Source organism: Grus americana, chromosome 5 (assembly GCF_028858705.1).
Source record: "Grus americana isolate bGruAme1 chromosome 5, bGruAme1.mat, whole genome shotgun sequence".
Lineage (NCBI taxonomy): Eukaryota > Metazoa > Chordata > Aves > Gruiformes > Gruidae > Grus > Grus americana.
In genome coordinates, this window is record NC_072856.1 from 34,666,690 (window position 1) to 34,685,104 (window position 18,415).

The following is an 18,415-nucleotide window of genomic DNA, read 5'->3' on the forward strand; positions in this document are numbered from 1 at the left end:
AAACTTGACTACTAATCTTTCCTACTTAGCTTACAACTGAATGTGACCCTTATGAAATAATATTGGGTACTAGTTCTTCTAAATCTGTAGTAGAAGATTTCCCTCTATGCATTAACCTTTCTAGATTTGCTTGAATTTGTTTATATCCCATTAAAATGTATTTAACTACAAGTATTTCTTTCCACTGTGGTACCTTAAACTGTATTACACTCACTGAAATGGAAATTCATAGAATGGCTTGGGTTGGAAGGGACCTTTAAGACATCTAAGTCCAACCCCCCAGCAGTGAGCAGGGACATCTTCAACCAGATCAGGTTGCTCAGAGCCCCATCCAGCCTCATCCTGACTATTTCCAGGGATGGGGTATCTACCACCTCTGTGCAACCTGTTCCAGTGTTTCATCACACACATCATAAAAACATTCTTCCTCATATCTAGTCTAAAGCTACCCTCTTTCAGTTCAAAGCCATTACCTCTTGTCCTATTGCAACAGGCCCTACTAAAGAGTCCGTCCCCATCTTTCTTATAAGCCCCTTTTAAGTAATGAAAGGCTGCAATAAGGTCTCCCTAGAGCCTTCTCTTCTCCAGGTTGAACCACCCCAACTCTCTCAGCCTTTCCTCACAGGAGAGGTATTCCATGTATGAAAATACATAAATCACTCAAAGTTCAGTTCACATTCATTGTCAATACAGTAATTATATCAGAAAACAAGTAGCCCAGAGAAGGTGTTTAGCCCTGCTTTTTTTTTCTCTCTAGTAGAGCACCACAACTGTAGCAGCAGAGGCTAATGACAGAGCCCAGGCCTAAGATGAGTTACTACTCCCAATACACAGCACTAATTGCAATAGCTGCTCTTTCCACCAAAACCAGCCATGTCCACAATGAAATTTTCTATTAAAAAAATAAGTGAACAATGAAATCTCACTTTCCCTTTATTTCTTTTTATACTTCTTTTAATCAAACTTTAACATTGCAACAACAAATTAAATCCTGTATAATGCTATGTACACATTCCTGCTGCACAGCTTGCCCAGTGATATTTGTTTCCCCTGCCACACCTCTTGATTCAGTGCAGGCCAAGCTACTTTTATTTTCAGTCCTTTGGCACCTGTTAAGAAGGAAAACAAACTCTACCGTCCCCTGGCACTGCCTAGATGTACTAGACATCCTTGGTCTTATTCGATTTCTTCCCAAGTCACTCTTTCTACAGGAAAGCTTCCTTTCAAGGAACACCTGAAAGAAACACCACTCTCCCTGTCTATAGCTACTCCCCATCTCTCATGGGCTGCTAACATAATGCATACCTGATGTGTTCTATTGCACCCAGATGGTGAGCTGTTAATGCCAAAGTAATCTGTGTAAATTAATAGGATAAGCCAAGTGGCTGTGAGAGTGAAAGATAAAGTTTAAAATATAGCTTCTCTTCAGTTTTTCTTTACTCTACTTTGAGCATTACCCTTCACAGGTTTTAAGACAAGGTTAATAAAGCACAAAACAATTCCTCACAATCTAGCCCCAAGCACAGGACTCTGGACTTTGCTGCCACCAACACCTTTCTTCCCTCTAATTACCAGTTTCTGGGATCTCATTTACAAATGCTTTCTGGGTCCCTTCAGAGATCCTCATTGGGTCTACTGTTTCAGCCCCATCTTATTATTTCACTCATTCCTCTGAGATCCAAGTCACATGCTAATGGCCTAGCTGCTTGTGAACTAGGCAGAGCTCTGCACCCTACTGCAGTTGTGTTAGAAGAGTACACAAATATACAGGCAATAAATATGTAGCAGCTCCTAGTTAGTTCAGCTTCTGTTCTCCTCAGCAGTAGGTTGTCAGTGTTCATCCCTCTAACAAAATCTTCCTGAGCAAGTTGACTCCAAGCAACAAGAATGCTGCAGAGATCATCCACATCAAGAAGCATTTGCTGAAGTTTCCTCCCCATGCTAAGGGCTTGCCTATGAGTGGAAATTTACTATGCTTGGACCATTCTGAGATGGCTCTCTATGTAAATCTAGGCTTGTAATAGCTCTAGGCTTATACCAAAACAGTTATTCCCTAATGCCTGGCCTGATAATTTTAAGTACCAATGAGCTGTAGCAGTAGCTCAGCCAGAAGCAGCAGCAGCAAAAGTGCTGGAGTAAACAGGGTGCTGACAGCTGCCGGTGTTTTACACAGGAGGTCAGAGAGCCCTACTTTGAGCTGGATGGCTTTAAATGTTAGTTGCTGCCTGGAGCACTGTTTACAGTAATGCTCCCTCCTCTGAGGTGAACTCCTGTTAGCAACAATGGAAAATTCTAGTTGAAAAAAATTAAATATCATTAGACACAGCTAAAGAAAAAGCTGTTAAAGGAAATTACAGTAGCACTTTCACTTCTGAAGAAACACCATTACTTGGCAGTGATGTTTGTACACATTAGTAAGTATTTACATTCAGTTATGTAACCTCAACTATTGTTTCAAGGGCAAGGATAAACTTCCAGGTGTAGTTTATCTACATATATTTTCAAAACAATAAATTTACCTGATGTAAGTGGCATCTCTAACAACTTCTTACTATTCTGTCCATTTTGCCCCCTTCCTAGCTTGACTTGTCTCTAAGTCCAGATGTCTCCTCAGCAAGGCAGGCTGCTAACCTGAAAGCAAAAACGATGTCCCTGAAGTTCTGCCACTGAGCCTTCCCCATCTCCTGGAGCTCTAGACTCAAGTGGTAGTAACTTGTCTGGGGCCCTCAAGCAACCAGTGGCTGCCCGTGGATCAGGTTACCATATGTGACATTTCAGAATTTGTTTTCTTAGGATACAGGCACTGGGAAACTCTTAACCTTCTCCATGCACAGGTGGGCTTGCCCTGCAACTGAACTCCTCTTTGCCTTTGATGCCAAGCTCAGTTTTGGCCTACGCACTGAATTGCAGCTCTGCTCTCCCTCAATGCTTACCACAGTACTTGCTCTGCCCCCCACACTGAATGCTGCAGCAAATGGATACTTTTCAAAGTTTATTGCAGCAAATCAGTCTTGAAGAGGTAGAGTCTGAAAGTATTTAATTAGAAAACTTTCTCTTCTCAACTGAACTTTAGGAAACATACCTTAGAGAATAGGACCTAAGAAACTTGTGCTTCTGCAGGAAGGAAAGAGCTGAAAGCTGGGAATAGGAAATAAAGGACTTTGAAGTCCACGAGGCAATTTGGAGGATTCACAAGAAGAGTGTGTCCCATAATGGACAATATCACACTGCATTTGAATATAGGTTGTGACATTACAACTGGCTTTCTGTGACAGTTACCCAAGCCACAGATGTTTAAAGGCTGCAAAAGTGGTTCACAGGAGTCCATAATACACAAGGGCATGGAAGTTTTGTTTTCTGCTTTACTAGTAGTAATTTCTAATAAAGAAATTCAGATATATACATATGATTTACTCATAGGCATGCATACATATTATTTTGAGGTGTTACTGGTGCAACAGAAATTGCTCCCAGGAATGGGGCTAACTGGTGATAGGAAAGTCTCTTCTCATGGATGGCCTGCATCACAGAGTCCATAGTCAGTCAGGTGTCCTTGGCAAAGATCTGATGTGTCCAGGAGATCTCACGCAGAGAAGCTCATCTTGGGTAGATAGTGAGTTATTTTTATGTTTTTGGTGTAGATATACAAGTGGGTGTAGGACACCAGATCCTGGAGCATTTATTACTGGCTTCTGCTTTCCTGGAAGGTCAGATTATCAGTTTCTTTGTTCCGTGCTCCCACCCAAGCTTGTCAGGGTTACCTCAGGCTCCCAGCTGAGTAGATGTCCTCCTTTGTCAGTATGTTTCCATTGCAACTGGGTCACCTTTATGGCTGCTCCATCACCAGTAAAAGCCATCTGGGACAGAATGAACAGATCATGCTACTTTGTGGCATCTGCCTTGTGAAGCTTTGCTGCCTAAGCCCTTGGCGACAGGGCAGTAGCTGGGGTCTTATAAACTCCTAGTTATAAAAGATTAGTCTCTGCCTAGAAGAGGTTTTGAGCCAATAGTATGACACTTATACCTTGTGCTGTTGTGTGTTATCCAAGTACATTGACTTCTTTTCAAACTGTCAAGAAATCTTAATGCAAGAGTATAGTTCAAAACCATGCAAGTCTCCTGGAAGGGAGAAATCTCATCCACAAACAATTAGTCAAAGCAAACACATTCCTGCACAGCATGAACCTACATAGTCACTCCCACCAAATGCTCTTTTCTCCTGGCAGTGGAGATTCAGATTCCTGTATATTTAGTCTCAGAAGAAGAGATTTATCTGCTTTCTTACTACCTTTAAGGATATCTTGAAGGCACAATCAATGCAGACTGATTGCCATCCTACAAATCTCTTGACAATTTGATTGGGGTAGAAATGTGAGAAGCATCTATTGGCAACTTGATGTTTTTGGGTGATGGGATATTAACACAAGGTATAGTTCAAAAGTTACACAGTACTTTATTCCTTCGGATTTCATGGCAGACACTACCAATTTAACATAGAATTTATCATAGAAACCAGGGAAAGGCAAGACCTATTTAGTTATCCAGTTTTGCACCAGAATTAGTGAAGGATTATTTCCTACCATCATTTTTACATTTTTTGTCTAGCTTTATGTTTTGGGTGACTCAAACTCCTCTTTCCCTGAGGGAATATTCCATTTTTACTGATTAAACCATTAAGACACCTATAGAAGAAACCCAAGTTGTCCTGCTATTTTTAACATCTTTCACTATTCAGAAATATTGAACAAATTCCAGAACAAGACCTTCTAATAAATGTAGAATTTTGTTCTAACTTCTCACATTTCTAAAGACAACTTAAACAAATTCAAGCCTGGACCTGCATACTTATACAAAGCAGTAAAAAATCCAAAAAATTCAATATTCCTCAACTTGGATATTAAATGCCATAGACCTTGAGCATTTCTTATTTTTGCACTGTGCTGCACCGTGTCTAGCAAGTAACATGGATCAATCCTACAGAATTATCCTCAACATGTAAAGCTCAAGCTTCCACAGTTGAGCAGGGAGCTTTTCTAGAGTCAGATAAGGAATGTGTAGAAGTGCAAGTAGCCTATACATTGCTGAAGCTTAAAGTACCCCCTGAGGAAGGGCTTTGTCATCTCTTTCACCCTTTAATTACAGAAGGGTGGAAACAGCATTTCTGTGGCACTATAAAGCCTTGAGTTATTAATGCCTGACCTGTTCAGCTGCTAACCTGATCTGGCAGTGTAAATTTGACCCTGATAGGTCAAACTATGCTCGTGCCAGCTCTATACTGTTTGATGGCTTTGATATTCTCAGAACACCCCATCACCTGATCTGACATGCACTTGCTGGAGTAAGTCAAATCTAAACCAGAAGGATGAGTTGGAGAGGCTTAGTTGCAGTGAACCAAGACTGCTGTTATCACTTACTCTGGTCGCGGTTGAAACTGCCTCAGCCTGACTTTAAGCACTTGCAGCTTCACTTCCCAAGTTGCAAGAGACTACCATCCCTTCTGATGTGCCAAAGCCACACATGTATTTTCTTCCTAGCCTGGTCCAACTGGAGTGATCCAACATTACAGATACTTGTGCTGGTCCAGATCATTTTGGCTGAAGTGGGTTAGGGAAGCAGTAGTATGGGTAGATATCAAAGGAAAGTAAGGATAGAAAAATAAGTGTAAAAGTGCAGTACTTATGTTTAACTGAAACCTGATGTGTGATTTAGAAAAAGAGCTGCTGACATAGTAAGAAAAAATAAAAAATTGCTGAGTGATTTTGCAGGGCCTAAGTTGTGTTGCACAGTGAAAGAGCAAGACTCAATATGACTATTATTTACATCTACTTTTATTTAAGATTGATAGATTACTTGCATCTTAGCTATGGAGTTTAAGAAGAACATAAAATCTTTTATAAAAGGTTACAGAAGACAAAGCTGCAACATCACAAATTATAGGGACAAGGAAATTCTACAGTTATCTGGATCTCCCAGTAAATAGAATCCTCTCATACCCAAAACTGAATTCAGTTATACAGGAGGCAGTAGATCTTCAACCCCAAAAGGCAGGACATACTACTAGAATGGGAAGAGCTATTTTGGAAAACTGACTGAATGAACTCAGGGTTACATGGCATAGCCTGAAGGAGACCAAAAGTAAGCATGGACCACCCAACATAATTATGATGTTACCACCACAAAACAGGTAGAAAAGAAAAACATAAAGACAGTTAGCAGTTAGGGTAAGAGGTCTCTTCCATCTGTCAGACAAAGCTGTAATAAAAACAGAAATTAGATCCAACACAGCAGATTACTCCCTGTCTGAATTCTTTAAATCAAGACAAGATCTTAGAAGGTATACCAAGTTCTGGTAGAAGTTGCAGGTTTTCCAAACTAATTGATTAATAAGATTCAGCAGACTATGCTAGACAAAGTACAACAAAATTATTGGAAGTCTCCCATCTAAAAAGCTACATCAAGGGGGTTTTGTTTGAGGCAGGGGAGGCTTTACTTGCAGAGCCACAGACTATCTCTATTTGTTTAAAAACCACTAAATGCCACAGCCCTGTGGACTTGCTTTATGTGAAGCATGCATAAAAGATAAACCAGACACAGGCACTTGTCACTGAAACAGAACTAAGTATATTGATTGAACTAGCATTCACAGTACCCTTAAAAAATTAGACAAGGAAGACAAGACCTGCCTTCATTGCAGTTTGGTGTTTAATACAGGCCACTGAGGCAGGGCATGCAAGACAGTATAAAACACATTTTATTGTCAGAGGGCATTTTCTCAGAATCCACACAGGAAGTTTTTTTTACTTATTTTAGTCAGCAGAAAGAAAATGGTATTAAGTGAATCACCATGCCCTCTCCAATGCAGCTTCCTTCCCTTCTTCAGTCTATCATCTGAGCTTAAGCATCAATTTTCACACTTCTCCAGTTGCAATCACTACAGGTATTAGCACAAACCAGGCCTTTTTTTTTTTTTTCAGCAAGAAATTGAAGACCCAAATTGATACAAAAATCATATTTCTCCTTCATAGGAAGAGCCCAAGCCTATTTTAATGAAGCTCTCATCCCCTGCCAGGGAACAGCAGTAGGTAGGTGACAACAAGGCAATAATACCACCCCCCAAACAAGACCCCAGTCATACAGTACCTGAGCAAGAAGAGCCAGGGTAACCACAGCCAGCAATCATAGCTACAGAAACACGGCAGGTCCAAGGACAAAAGCACATCAGGGACCCCTAGGCACAGCACACAGACATGCAGCTCCAAGAAGGGCTGAGCCCCAGGCCGGGGTTAAATGCGGCTCCAGGGCCAATGGGTGGTGGTGCCATGTGAGGCTGCTCAGGGTAATTAATGCCTGCTGACCTGCTCGTGCACCCACCAGGCCTCTGGTTTCTGTGGGGAGGAAAGGGTGCATATGGGGCTGAAGGGAGCTTATACAGCACGTTTGCACTTTAGTGCAGCTTAGGCACAATTAATGTTTTTTAAGCATCCCTATATAACTATGCTTTTGGATGTTATTGGTATGCTGAACCTCACAAGGGAGGAAAAATAGGAGATTAATGCCACTTTTGAAAGCTGAAAATAATTAGATATCATTTTTCTTCTACTGACTGTGGTGTTCACATACCTGTCTCCCTGGCCTAGGTTATAACCTGCCACAGACACAGAAAATACTGAGGACAGGGGGAAAAAAAAGTCATCCAAAGATAGGCAGCTCACCCTGAGATGTGAAAGGTGAGTTGCTAGCTGCCTGTATATTATCATATTCACCAGACCTTTCAGAAGCCATCCAACTCTAAAGAGCATGTGTTTGTGCTTGTGCATTACATAACTGCTTGATGAAGTTTGATGGGGTTTGAAAAACAATCAGAGATTTATCTATGACCAGTCTTACCTGTTTAGTCTTTACTGGAAGAATGAATTACATTCCTGTGTGTTGTACTGTGTGGACTTTTCTGGTTGAGAATTTATTGACCAAGTGCTCTTCTGGGCTGAAATACTGCTGCGCTTTGATGACTTCACTTGAAGCAGACCCCATCTGCCTTGGTAACCTCGAGGGAATCTGCTGCGGCTTGTAGCCTTAGGGAGAGCTGCTGGTCAGTAGTGCTATATGGGATTTCCTGTAGTGTATTACATAATGTGTCTGATAAAAATATACAGCCCCTAAAATATGCATAACAAATAATTATGCAAGCAATAACAGATAATAGATAAATTATAATAATAGAGATAAATAATACAAATATAACTACATAATCATGCATTTATCTAGATATCTATGATTATATATATGGATAATAAGAGTATAGAACAATAATACTATTATTCTATAGAATATTGATAATCTCTATGGAGATCTATTTTATATTTAGAGATAGAGATAAAGATCTCTATGGCAAGAGAGATATAGATATATACGAAAATTATAATAGATAAATTCTGTTTGGAAACTTCTACAGAGCAGTGGTTGGCAGCTTGAAGTGAGAATGCTACAGAAAAAATCCTGTATGCAAGAATTTCTACCCCTTTTTATCTGCATGAGCCCTCTATTGACTGCACTAGGAAAGGAATTAGAATTATTCAGATTTGTCTTCACTGAAACTATTTACACCACTAAGCTCATTGTGTATTATTCAGACAATCTACTAAATCATCCTTTTGTAAGACTTATGTGCTGCTGGGCAATGGGTTTTATAGATTCTACCAGTTGATGCCCCTTTAGTCCTTCAAACTCCAGTAAAGTTGCTGTATTACAGTGAAGCATTCTGAACGGAATGACGTATCACACTACCCCGGCAATTCCACCTTGGGCAATGCCAATCATGTGCCTTGTGCTGTTTAAAACTGCCTAGAAAGTCTTGTAAAGGCTGATAGGAAATTTTATGCTCTTACTGGCTTGTTTATTTTACCAAGTAAGATGATTCAAGCCCGATTTGAACCTACCTTGTGCTTGCAAGGCATTATGTCTAATAATCTAGCTGGAGGCATAATATTAAGGACAAGACAACTTTGATACAGTCATGAAACATCATAAAGGATGTTGAAAGACTTCCTGTAAGGACTGACACATCATCTCTGGCTTATCACAAACCTTTTGAAATTTGACTGTATGGCTATGGCTCCATCTTTGGAGGAAACTGGAACATCTGAACATCTCTCCTCCAGCATTTTGCTTGCAAAGGAGGTAAGAAGATTGCAGGAAACTGTGTTGCACTAAGTCTTATTAAGACTGTCAAGAGAGACTGGCAAGCAAGGCAAAGTTTTGTTTCTTGGGCACAGCAAGACTTGTCTTATGCTGCGAAGTCACTGACCTGATTTCAGGTGTTGATTGCTAGAAAGTGAATTGGCTTTTGACAGCTTCCCTTCATCTTAGCAAGTGATGGCTTGAGTTGCACTGAGGTGAAGAGTGCTTGCTAATTGCCCGCTCACAACCCTCTCTGGCAAACCTGCACTGTCTTTGTGTCAGCAGCAAACGCATCAGCTGGAATAGCAGTTTCTTGGCTCTGACTTTGAAGGGAGTTATACACAGGTGACAGAATCTTGAAATGCTGTTTTCCCGACTTAATAGGCAGGTGAGGATTCACAGTAAGACTTTTCCTAATAAGAGAAGCACAATACAAGAAAGGATGTAGGACAGGCTTGCACAGACAGTAAGTTCCTGTTTGTTATTAAATGTTTTTATAGCGGTAGCTCAAAGAAACCTCAGTCAAGAGAAGAAAATCCTCCTTTTAGACATGCAGACTTGCTCCTAGAAGTAATGATCTGAATTAGAGATGTCAAGTGATTGAATGGCTTATAGGCTGGATATTGTGTACTCGGGATGTTTAAATAGCCCACATAGCATATTCAGAATTTAATTTAAAAGAAAAATTTTCTTTTCAGTCACTGAAAAGCTAATCTTTTAGATACACACAGTGGCACAGTGTTCCCTTCCCAAAGCTGCAAACTGGATCAAATAGGGACTGAAAACTGTGCATCTCTTATCCCTTATTTAGATAATTGGGTTATAGCTGTATCTATCTATATCCATCTACCTACAGGTATATGACTCTTCAATATAGATTAAAAAAACCCACATCAAAATAACTTCATGGTTTCAAAGTTCAGATCTCAAATCTTAGGATATTTGAGAATTCAAGCTGCATACGCAAGTCTGATTCAGCATTGGTGCATATGCATTATGATAGAGATAGTGTACAGTTACCTCACTCACCTTGTGAGTTTTTCTCAGAACACTCACCTTGTCTAACCCTAAAAGGAGCTTGTTTTCCTATTGATTTATGCTGAGTAACATCATGCTTAAGTAAAAATACTGCTTAAAAATGTTATTAGTGTAGGTAAAGCAGGTCTATTCTTGCTTCTTCCTGATTTTGAGTGTGATGGGAGAACACAGCAATTTGCTACTGCAAATTGCATCATCCCTAACTAATATCAGCTAAAACAATCATTACCCTCTGGTTTAAATACCTGCTCCGAGAGAGAAATTCAGAAGACATCCCTAACAAGAACCAATTAACTAAGTACCTCTGATGAGCTTCAGTAACATCCTGAGAGTTATAAAGGCCTACTATCCCATGGGAAAGGAGATGGAGAAGAATCCTTTGGCCAAGCATAAATCTCATTTTAAATGAGATTATAAATATGCTGACTAGCTGACCCAATTTTACTTCTGCATATAATACCGTATTCTGTTTCTTGCTTACAAAATTGTAACTCCTATTGATGTCAGCAATAGCAGTAGTTATGTCTAAAGCAACAAAAGCCATTTTCTCTAAGACTGCTGCAAGAGAACTCCACAGGATAATACAGAATCATAGAATGGTTTGGTTTGGAAGGGACTTTAAAGATCATCTAGTTCCAACCCCCCTGCCATGGGCAGGAACACTCTCCTTGTAAAATATGATCATAATTAAAGTAATAACAGATCTTCCAACAATTTAATTCAAGCAACTCACCCTTGCCAAAAAAGAGAGGAAAGTAATAAGTGTAGGGAATAAACACTTCAAGGACAGGTAAAATGTTCTACAATTTAATCAGTCAGGTCTGCACATCTGCATGGAAATCACAGCTTCTAACCTGTGCTCTGTGGGAACTGGGAGGGGAGGCCAGAGAGAAGTTTTAAAATTGCCGGATGAAGCTGACACCTGAATGCATCTCTTCAGGTCTGTTGTGGCCTCTGGTAAACTAAAATCATGTATGATACTTAGGGAAAACCAGCATTGCATTAATTCATTTACCTTTTTCCATGTTTCATCCTCAAACTATGCCTTTTTCTTTTTTTTTTTTTTTTTGTACTTTTAAAAAGCTTAGAAATTTCCGTTTCTGTGATAATTTATACTTTTTCAGATTAGAATTTTACCTATTTTACTTTTTTCCTACTTTTTCCTTTATTTTATCTGATTTATTCCACACATGTTTTCTGTCCTCCTTATCTGTTTGCCTCTCATCCCTTGCTTCCCTTTCTAAGTGAAAACAGACTCAATATATCTCAGCTTAATGATTGTCTCTGATTTCCTCCCTTTGTTTGCTTTGCTTTGAGCTAGCAAATATTGGATGAATAAGAACCTGCCTGTAGAAGTATGTCATTTAATTAACAAAGAAGGATAAAAAATTCCCAATGTGTTGAAAAAGACAGGAAAAGACAAAAAAATAAAAATTAAAGTCTCGTGTGAAGCAGTATAGCACTAGTGAGATACTATTATCACAACTGGTGACATGCCCTCTCGTGGTCATACTGCTAGAATAGCAATCGCTTATTTTAATTAAGGGCAGGCTACTCTTCAGCCAGTACTTAAGCATTTTAGTTTGGTAAGACTGGTTTTAAAGCACATATCAGAGCCCTAAAGTGTGAGTTTTCTGGGCAGAACTGTGCTACAAGGGGAGAAACATCAGTTAGGAAAAAGTGAAATCACGTGTTGAACTGTCCACACAGTTGAGGGTATAGTTTTTGTGGTGGTATCCTGGAAATACAGATCAACATTCGCTATTCAGAAATAAAAGGACTTCATCAGATGTTTTGTGTATATTGTGTACTTTCTACAGACTCCCGATGTTATATATTGAATCCTAAAACTAAATAAGCAGACTTGGAAGACCTGCAACATAATTACAAGAATTAATCTATTTCCAAATGTCAGATGCCATTTCTGATCTGCAGTTGAATATAGATCAGAAATATAGATTTAGTCTGCAGTTAAATATTGTTGGTTAGTTCCACAACTGATTCTTACTGAAAATAACAAGGTACACTTGTTTTCTAGGATAAAGTACTCTGTTTTAATTAGGAATATGCAATTATGTTCTTCTTTGGGTTTGAATGGGTAGTACACTAATTTTAGAGACTGAATCCAAATGTATCCATATCAAATGAATCGGCCTTCTGCATTTATATTCAATTTGAGCTAGGCATCACATCTTTGAGTCATTGTACTTTCTGCCAGAATTGAAGCCCCTGATTGCTCTTGCCACAAGTGTCCTGAATGGTGCAGAAAGCAGCATTACATCTGCTGTTACGCCACCAGTTAAAATGCATTTTAATCCCCTAAGACCACCATAACGCCATTTTTGTTCTCTATCCTTACACATACCAATAAATACACTCGATTTCTATGTAAGCAAAGTGTGTACAGAATACTTCACAGAGGAAAGTTGTATTTGCAACTCTACATCTCTGAAAGTGGTGACTATGGTGTAGACAGTTTCACAGAACATCTTTGGTGCACTCGGCCTTTGTGGCAGGTGTAGTCATACAGCATCGATAAAGAAAGTTGCACTGGCTGAAATTTAATGGCCTTTATGCTAGAAAGTGTGCTAAAGGTTATTAGATTACAAATACCTAGATGTTCACAAAACACAAAGTCAGAAACTCTCTGACTTCATTTTCATCCCTCCCTTGTGGATTCTTCCGGGAGATGCATGGATTTCTTGTAAAGGGTGCCCCAGTCTGGACACAAGAACAGTAGTCCCACTGAAACCTTCATCGTAGTGTTAGGGCAGTATAGCAGCAAGACTTCCATTCAGCGTAAAATCCACAACAGCACAATGCCATTTTCTGCCTATTATTACCCCAGTTGTATTTTATGTTTTATTATTCTCTCTTGAGGCTTTTAAGCAGCGTTTGTCTATCAGATTTCTCTCAATTTTTTCCAGAGCTTATCTCCAATCTGCAAAAAGCTCTTGATTTCTGCTTCTGTCATCCAGCGTGTGTACCACCATATGTGCACTAGTGGTACCAGCTTGCTCTAACAGTAGCCTGGTGACACTGGAGCTTAGGAAGCCCTATCTCTGTCTGCATTTGCTGGGTCCCACTTGCCTTTGCTGCCGGCAGTGTAAAGGGCAGGGGAAAAGGGTCTAATGCATCTCTTTTTCCATTACAGCACTCCTGGAAAATGCCCCCAAAGCTATCCTATGGCTACTTATACCAGCTGTGGAGCTTCTTTGTCTTTACAGGACAAGAAAGCAAAGCAACAATTTCAGGATAAGTTAGAGACTGAAGTTAGAAAAATCATCATAATGCAAATTAAGAGGGACTGTGTGGTGGGTTGACCCTGGCTGGAGGCCAGGAGCCCACCAGAGCCGCTCTATCACTCCCCTCATTCACCAAACAGGGGAGAAAAGGCACAACGAAACGCTTGTGGGTCGAGATAAGGACAGGGAGAGATCACTCACTAATTATCGTCACGAGCAAAACAGACCAAACTTAGAGAGGGAATTCATCTAATTTATTACCAGGCAAAACAGAGTAGAGGAATGAGAAAATCAACTCTTAAAACACCTCCCGCCACCCCTCCCATCTTCCCGGGCTCAACTTCACTCCCGGCTTCAACCTCCACCCCCCCTCAGCGGCACAGGGGGACGGGGAGTGGGGGTTACGGTCAGTTCATCTCACGGTGTTTCTGCTGCTTCTTCATCCTCAGGGGGAGGACTCCTCTCATCGTTCCCCTGCTCCAGCATGGAGTCCCTCTCACGGGGTGCAGACCTTCAGGAGCAAACTGCTCCAGCGTGGGGTCCCCCACGGGGTCACAAGTCCTGCCAGCAAACCTGCCCTGGCGTGGGCTCCTCTCTCCACGGGTCCACTGGTCTGGCCAGGAACTTGCTCCAGCGTGGGCTTCCCACGGGCCACAGCCTCCTTCAGGTGCCTCCACCTGCTCCGGCGTGGGGTCCTCCACGGGCTGCAGGTGGAATCTCTACACCCCCTCATCCTTCCTCCATGGGCTGCAGGGGGACAGCCTGCTTCACCATGGCCTTCACCATGGGCTGCAGGGGGATCTCTGCTCCGGCGCCTGGAGCTCCTCCTGCCCCTCCTTCTGCACTGACCTGGGTGTCTGCAGAGTTTCTTACATCTTCCCACTCCTCTCTCCGGCTGCAAAAGCTCTCCCTCTCTAAGTGTTTTTCTTCTTCTTAAATATGTTATCACAGAGGCGCTGATGGGCTTGGCCTTGGCCAGCGGCGGGCCCGTCTTAGAGCCGGCTGGCATTGGCTCTATCAGACACAGGGGGAGCTTCCAGCAGCTTCTCACAGAAGCCACCCCTGTAGCCCCCCCGCTACCAAAACCTTGCCACACAAACCCAACACAGACTGGTTACAAGGGCATGTAGTGATAGGACAAGAGGTAATGGCTTTAAACTAAAAGAGGGGAGAGTTAGATTAGATATTAGGAAGAAATTCTTCACTGTGAGGGTGGTGAGGCACCAAAAGTGAGGTTGCCCAGAGAGGTTGTGGATGCCCCATCCCTGGAAGTGTTCAAGGCCAGGTTGGATGGGGCTTTGGGCAACCTCGTCTAGTGGAGGGTGTCCCTGCCCATGGCAGGGGGGTTAGAACTAGATGGTCTTTAAGGTCCCTTCCAACCCAAACCATTTTATTGTTCTAGGATTCTATAATTCTAAATTGTCTATTGAATCCAAATTCCATGTTTTTCATACATGAGCAGCCTGGTGTCAGTGGTTGGATAACCATATTTACTGAATATTTCTAAAGAAAACTGTCCTCATAGAGTTTTATTACAATGGATACTTTCTCAGATAAAATATAACAGCTTAGTCTTTCAAATCAACCAAAAAGATTTAAATAGATGGACTTAAAATAAGACTGTAAGATAGGTGCATAAAACTGCTCCAAAAAAACTGGGCCATAGTTCCTATAGCTTTGATTATGCACTTCTAAAGAAGGGAAGTGCTCATTGAAGTTAATGAATATTTTGGTTCCTTATCAACTTGTGGATCAGAGCCTAGATATAAACACAGCTGGTGTGTGTTCAACCACATCTTCTACTGCTCCACAAGTTATACAATGTCATTTACTGAGGAGGTCTTGTGAGGATGTTTATCAAGTTAGCTTGAGTTTGGCAGAAGTAGCTGATGTAAGCACTTTACAATAGAAACATACACAAAATCTGCCTAAAGCTTTTAAACTCCCCTCCCCACAAAAAAAAAAAAAAAAAAAAAAAACCAAACAAAAAAACCCCAACCCCAACAATTTAAACAAGAAGTTGTAGATTACATATTGCATAAAATATCATCATACTTGTAAATTGTATGTGAAATTCATGGGAAATAGTTACTCTGTTGACAAAGAAGTAACTAAAATTTTTATTTACTTTCACATCATAGTACATCTGTTTTATTTGATTTTAGAAGTTTGTTACTGCAGATTAATATTTTATGTCTATCTGAGCTTTCCATGTGTAACTTCTATTGGAATGGTGGTCCTGCTTAAGTTATTGTCATGCTGTACCATGTGCTGCAGTGACTTGGATGTCCTATCCATAAATAGTTCAATGCTGTTTCAAAAGAAAAGGAATTATCGCTCCTGTTTATGGAATTTCTCCCCAAAATCTGGAATTTGGTTGATTTCAAGGTTAGACAATGCAAGAAGAAATATGAAAAATATCTTGGATTTGGCTTCAAGTGGGTGCAGTCCTGGTTTTTAAGTTGTTACTACTGGGTAAATACCCCTTCTTGTCTACAATTCCATTTTTCTTTCAAAGAAAACCCAAACATCTGGGACAATGACGTACTGTTTGGTCTCTCTCTCCATGTTCAACACAGAATTACCTCAAGACCAAAGTACAGTCAGAGACCGTGAGAATGGGATGCACCAAGCATCTCCATACCTTGCATCCACAAGCACTTGAAAGACGCAATGGCAATTTTGTCAGAATTTTGTTGTTGTTTATCACCACTTAACCTTGCATTGGACACCCAGGCTGTGATGCAGTTAAACAGAATTCACTAAAGGAAAAAACAGAGCAGAAAGTTGTCTGGACAGCCTAATGAGAAACAGTGAAGAGAGAAATAAAGTTTAGACTCTGTTCTCATCCCTCAAGAGTAATTGGGGGTGACCATCTCGCTCTATATTCTGGATACTAATTTCTCTAGAGTTTAATCAAATCAGATCATCCCTTTTCTTTTGAAGAGCTCTGCACAATGAGCGTGTGTTTCCATTATAATGCCATCCGGGTTGCCAGGAGCCAGGCTACTTTTTAGATTAATCGATGGAATTTAGTACAAGTTGGTAGAGTAACTCCTGATTGTATTTACATTCCCAACTCTGAGGCTGAAGCTCAGAGCTCCCTTATGGATCAGAGTTTCCTCTACGTTGGATCAAAGACTATAAGTCATTCCTATTGACTTTAAAAATTACAACGCTGAGGTAGAAATAGAGACTGTCTAAAATGAGCAGTTTTTCATGAAAGGAGATTTAAATTGAACTACATTTTATATGGTGGTTTTGTTGTACATCCGGAGTTTGTATTCCTGTTATACCAATATCAGATTGTGGCTGAGACAAAACCTCTGTGATTACCTCATTTCACAAAATACGCATACTAAATATCCATATAACCGATAGGGATTGTCTATGGAAATTGATGGTATATGGGAAGTCTTACCATAGTAAATGTGCTCTTTGGTTTAGTTCCCTCTACTACAGATTTATAATTCATTACAATCTATGTAAATGAAGCTACTTTTTATTGTACATTTAAAATGACAAAAATGCACCCCAAACAGCTTAAAATCTCATGTCATGTTAAATGTGTTAACACATACCTATACCTACAGATATATCTCATAAGTGTATTTATTCAAGAGCTATACACAAATGTTTCTGCCTACCTTTTGTCAATGACAATCATCAGTTTATAGTGGAATATTGCTATTCGCAAGCAAAATAAAATGTAGAAAAGGAAAATTAGGATAATTCTTTTAGGAATCCCAGTTTGACAGATAATTGGTGAGCATTTAGTGACATTTATCAGTGAGTTAAGCCTTTGATACATTGTCTTGCACTGTTTGAAAAAGCTTCGTTGGGAGATCAGAACACTAATTCATACATGCTGGATGAGTGGTGCCTGTTACTGTGATCCTTGCTGTTGGGGTTTTTTTGAAGTCCATACATTTGAGTCCAGCAGGCTGCCTGGCTTATGATATAGAATTCAAAGGATGGTAAAATAACTTCTGCCCCCCACTTGGCATTTATTTTAGGAGCACACAAAACAAAGGATAGGAAAATGCTGCCACTGGTAGTATCAGCAGAAATTAGAAGTTTTCTGTCCGTAGAGGTTCATGGCATCTCATATAAACCTGCTGCCTGGCACCCTGATGCTTCCTCAGACAAGCCTTGTCTACTTAGTTATAGTTAGTAAAGTTAAGGTGAAGGAACTAATGCATCAAAGGTGATGAATATTAAATAAAACCTCTCTGGATGCTCTGAGTCAGTGACTGGGGGCCAGGGAGGAAAAGCATGTTTAGGGATAACTGATATGTAAAGTGAAGAACTAAGGCCACTTTACTTCTAATGGGAGCACTAAGTTTATTCTCTGTTTAATTCTGAGCCTAATATGCTGATCTTCATGTACTTCATGCGTCTAGGTGCATTGACTAAACTCCCTGTTTAGTCCCACGGCCCTTGTAATACAAATAAGGAGAACTTCAGTTGAAATCTGTGGCATTCATTGCCTGAATGCAAAAACTGGCATGAGAAGAGAATAGGTATTTTTGTTACAGCCAGGAAGACAGTATTAAATTAATATTGCCAGTGGCAGTTACTGTTGGTTCTAATCATCCAAGCGAGAGCTTTGATTGTGAGAGAAACAGTGTAAGGTTGTACTGAGTGTGTTTGAAAATCCCACCAAAGATGTGGCTGTTCAGAGTAAGGAATGATTTTTATTTACACTATATTTCTGCTTCTGCATTACTCTCTTCTCTGGAAATGCAGCTCCAGTTACGTTGCCAAGTTCCCATGAAACTGGACAGGAAATGAATTTTATAAATAATACCAATGTGTCACAGTTCATAATTAGGTGTCCTTTAAGAAAACATTGCATGGCCTCAGGATGGTAAAAACACATAGTAGCTGTTCTTTCTGTTTTCTACTGTCCACTGCAACCTCCTAAGAAAACACTAGTGTATGACTCAGAAAAG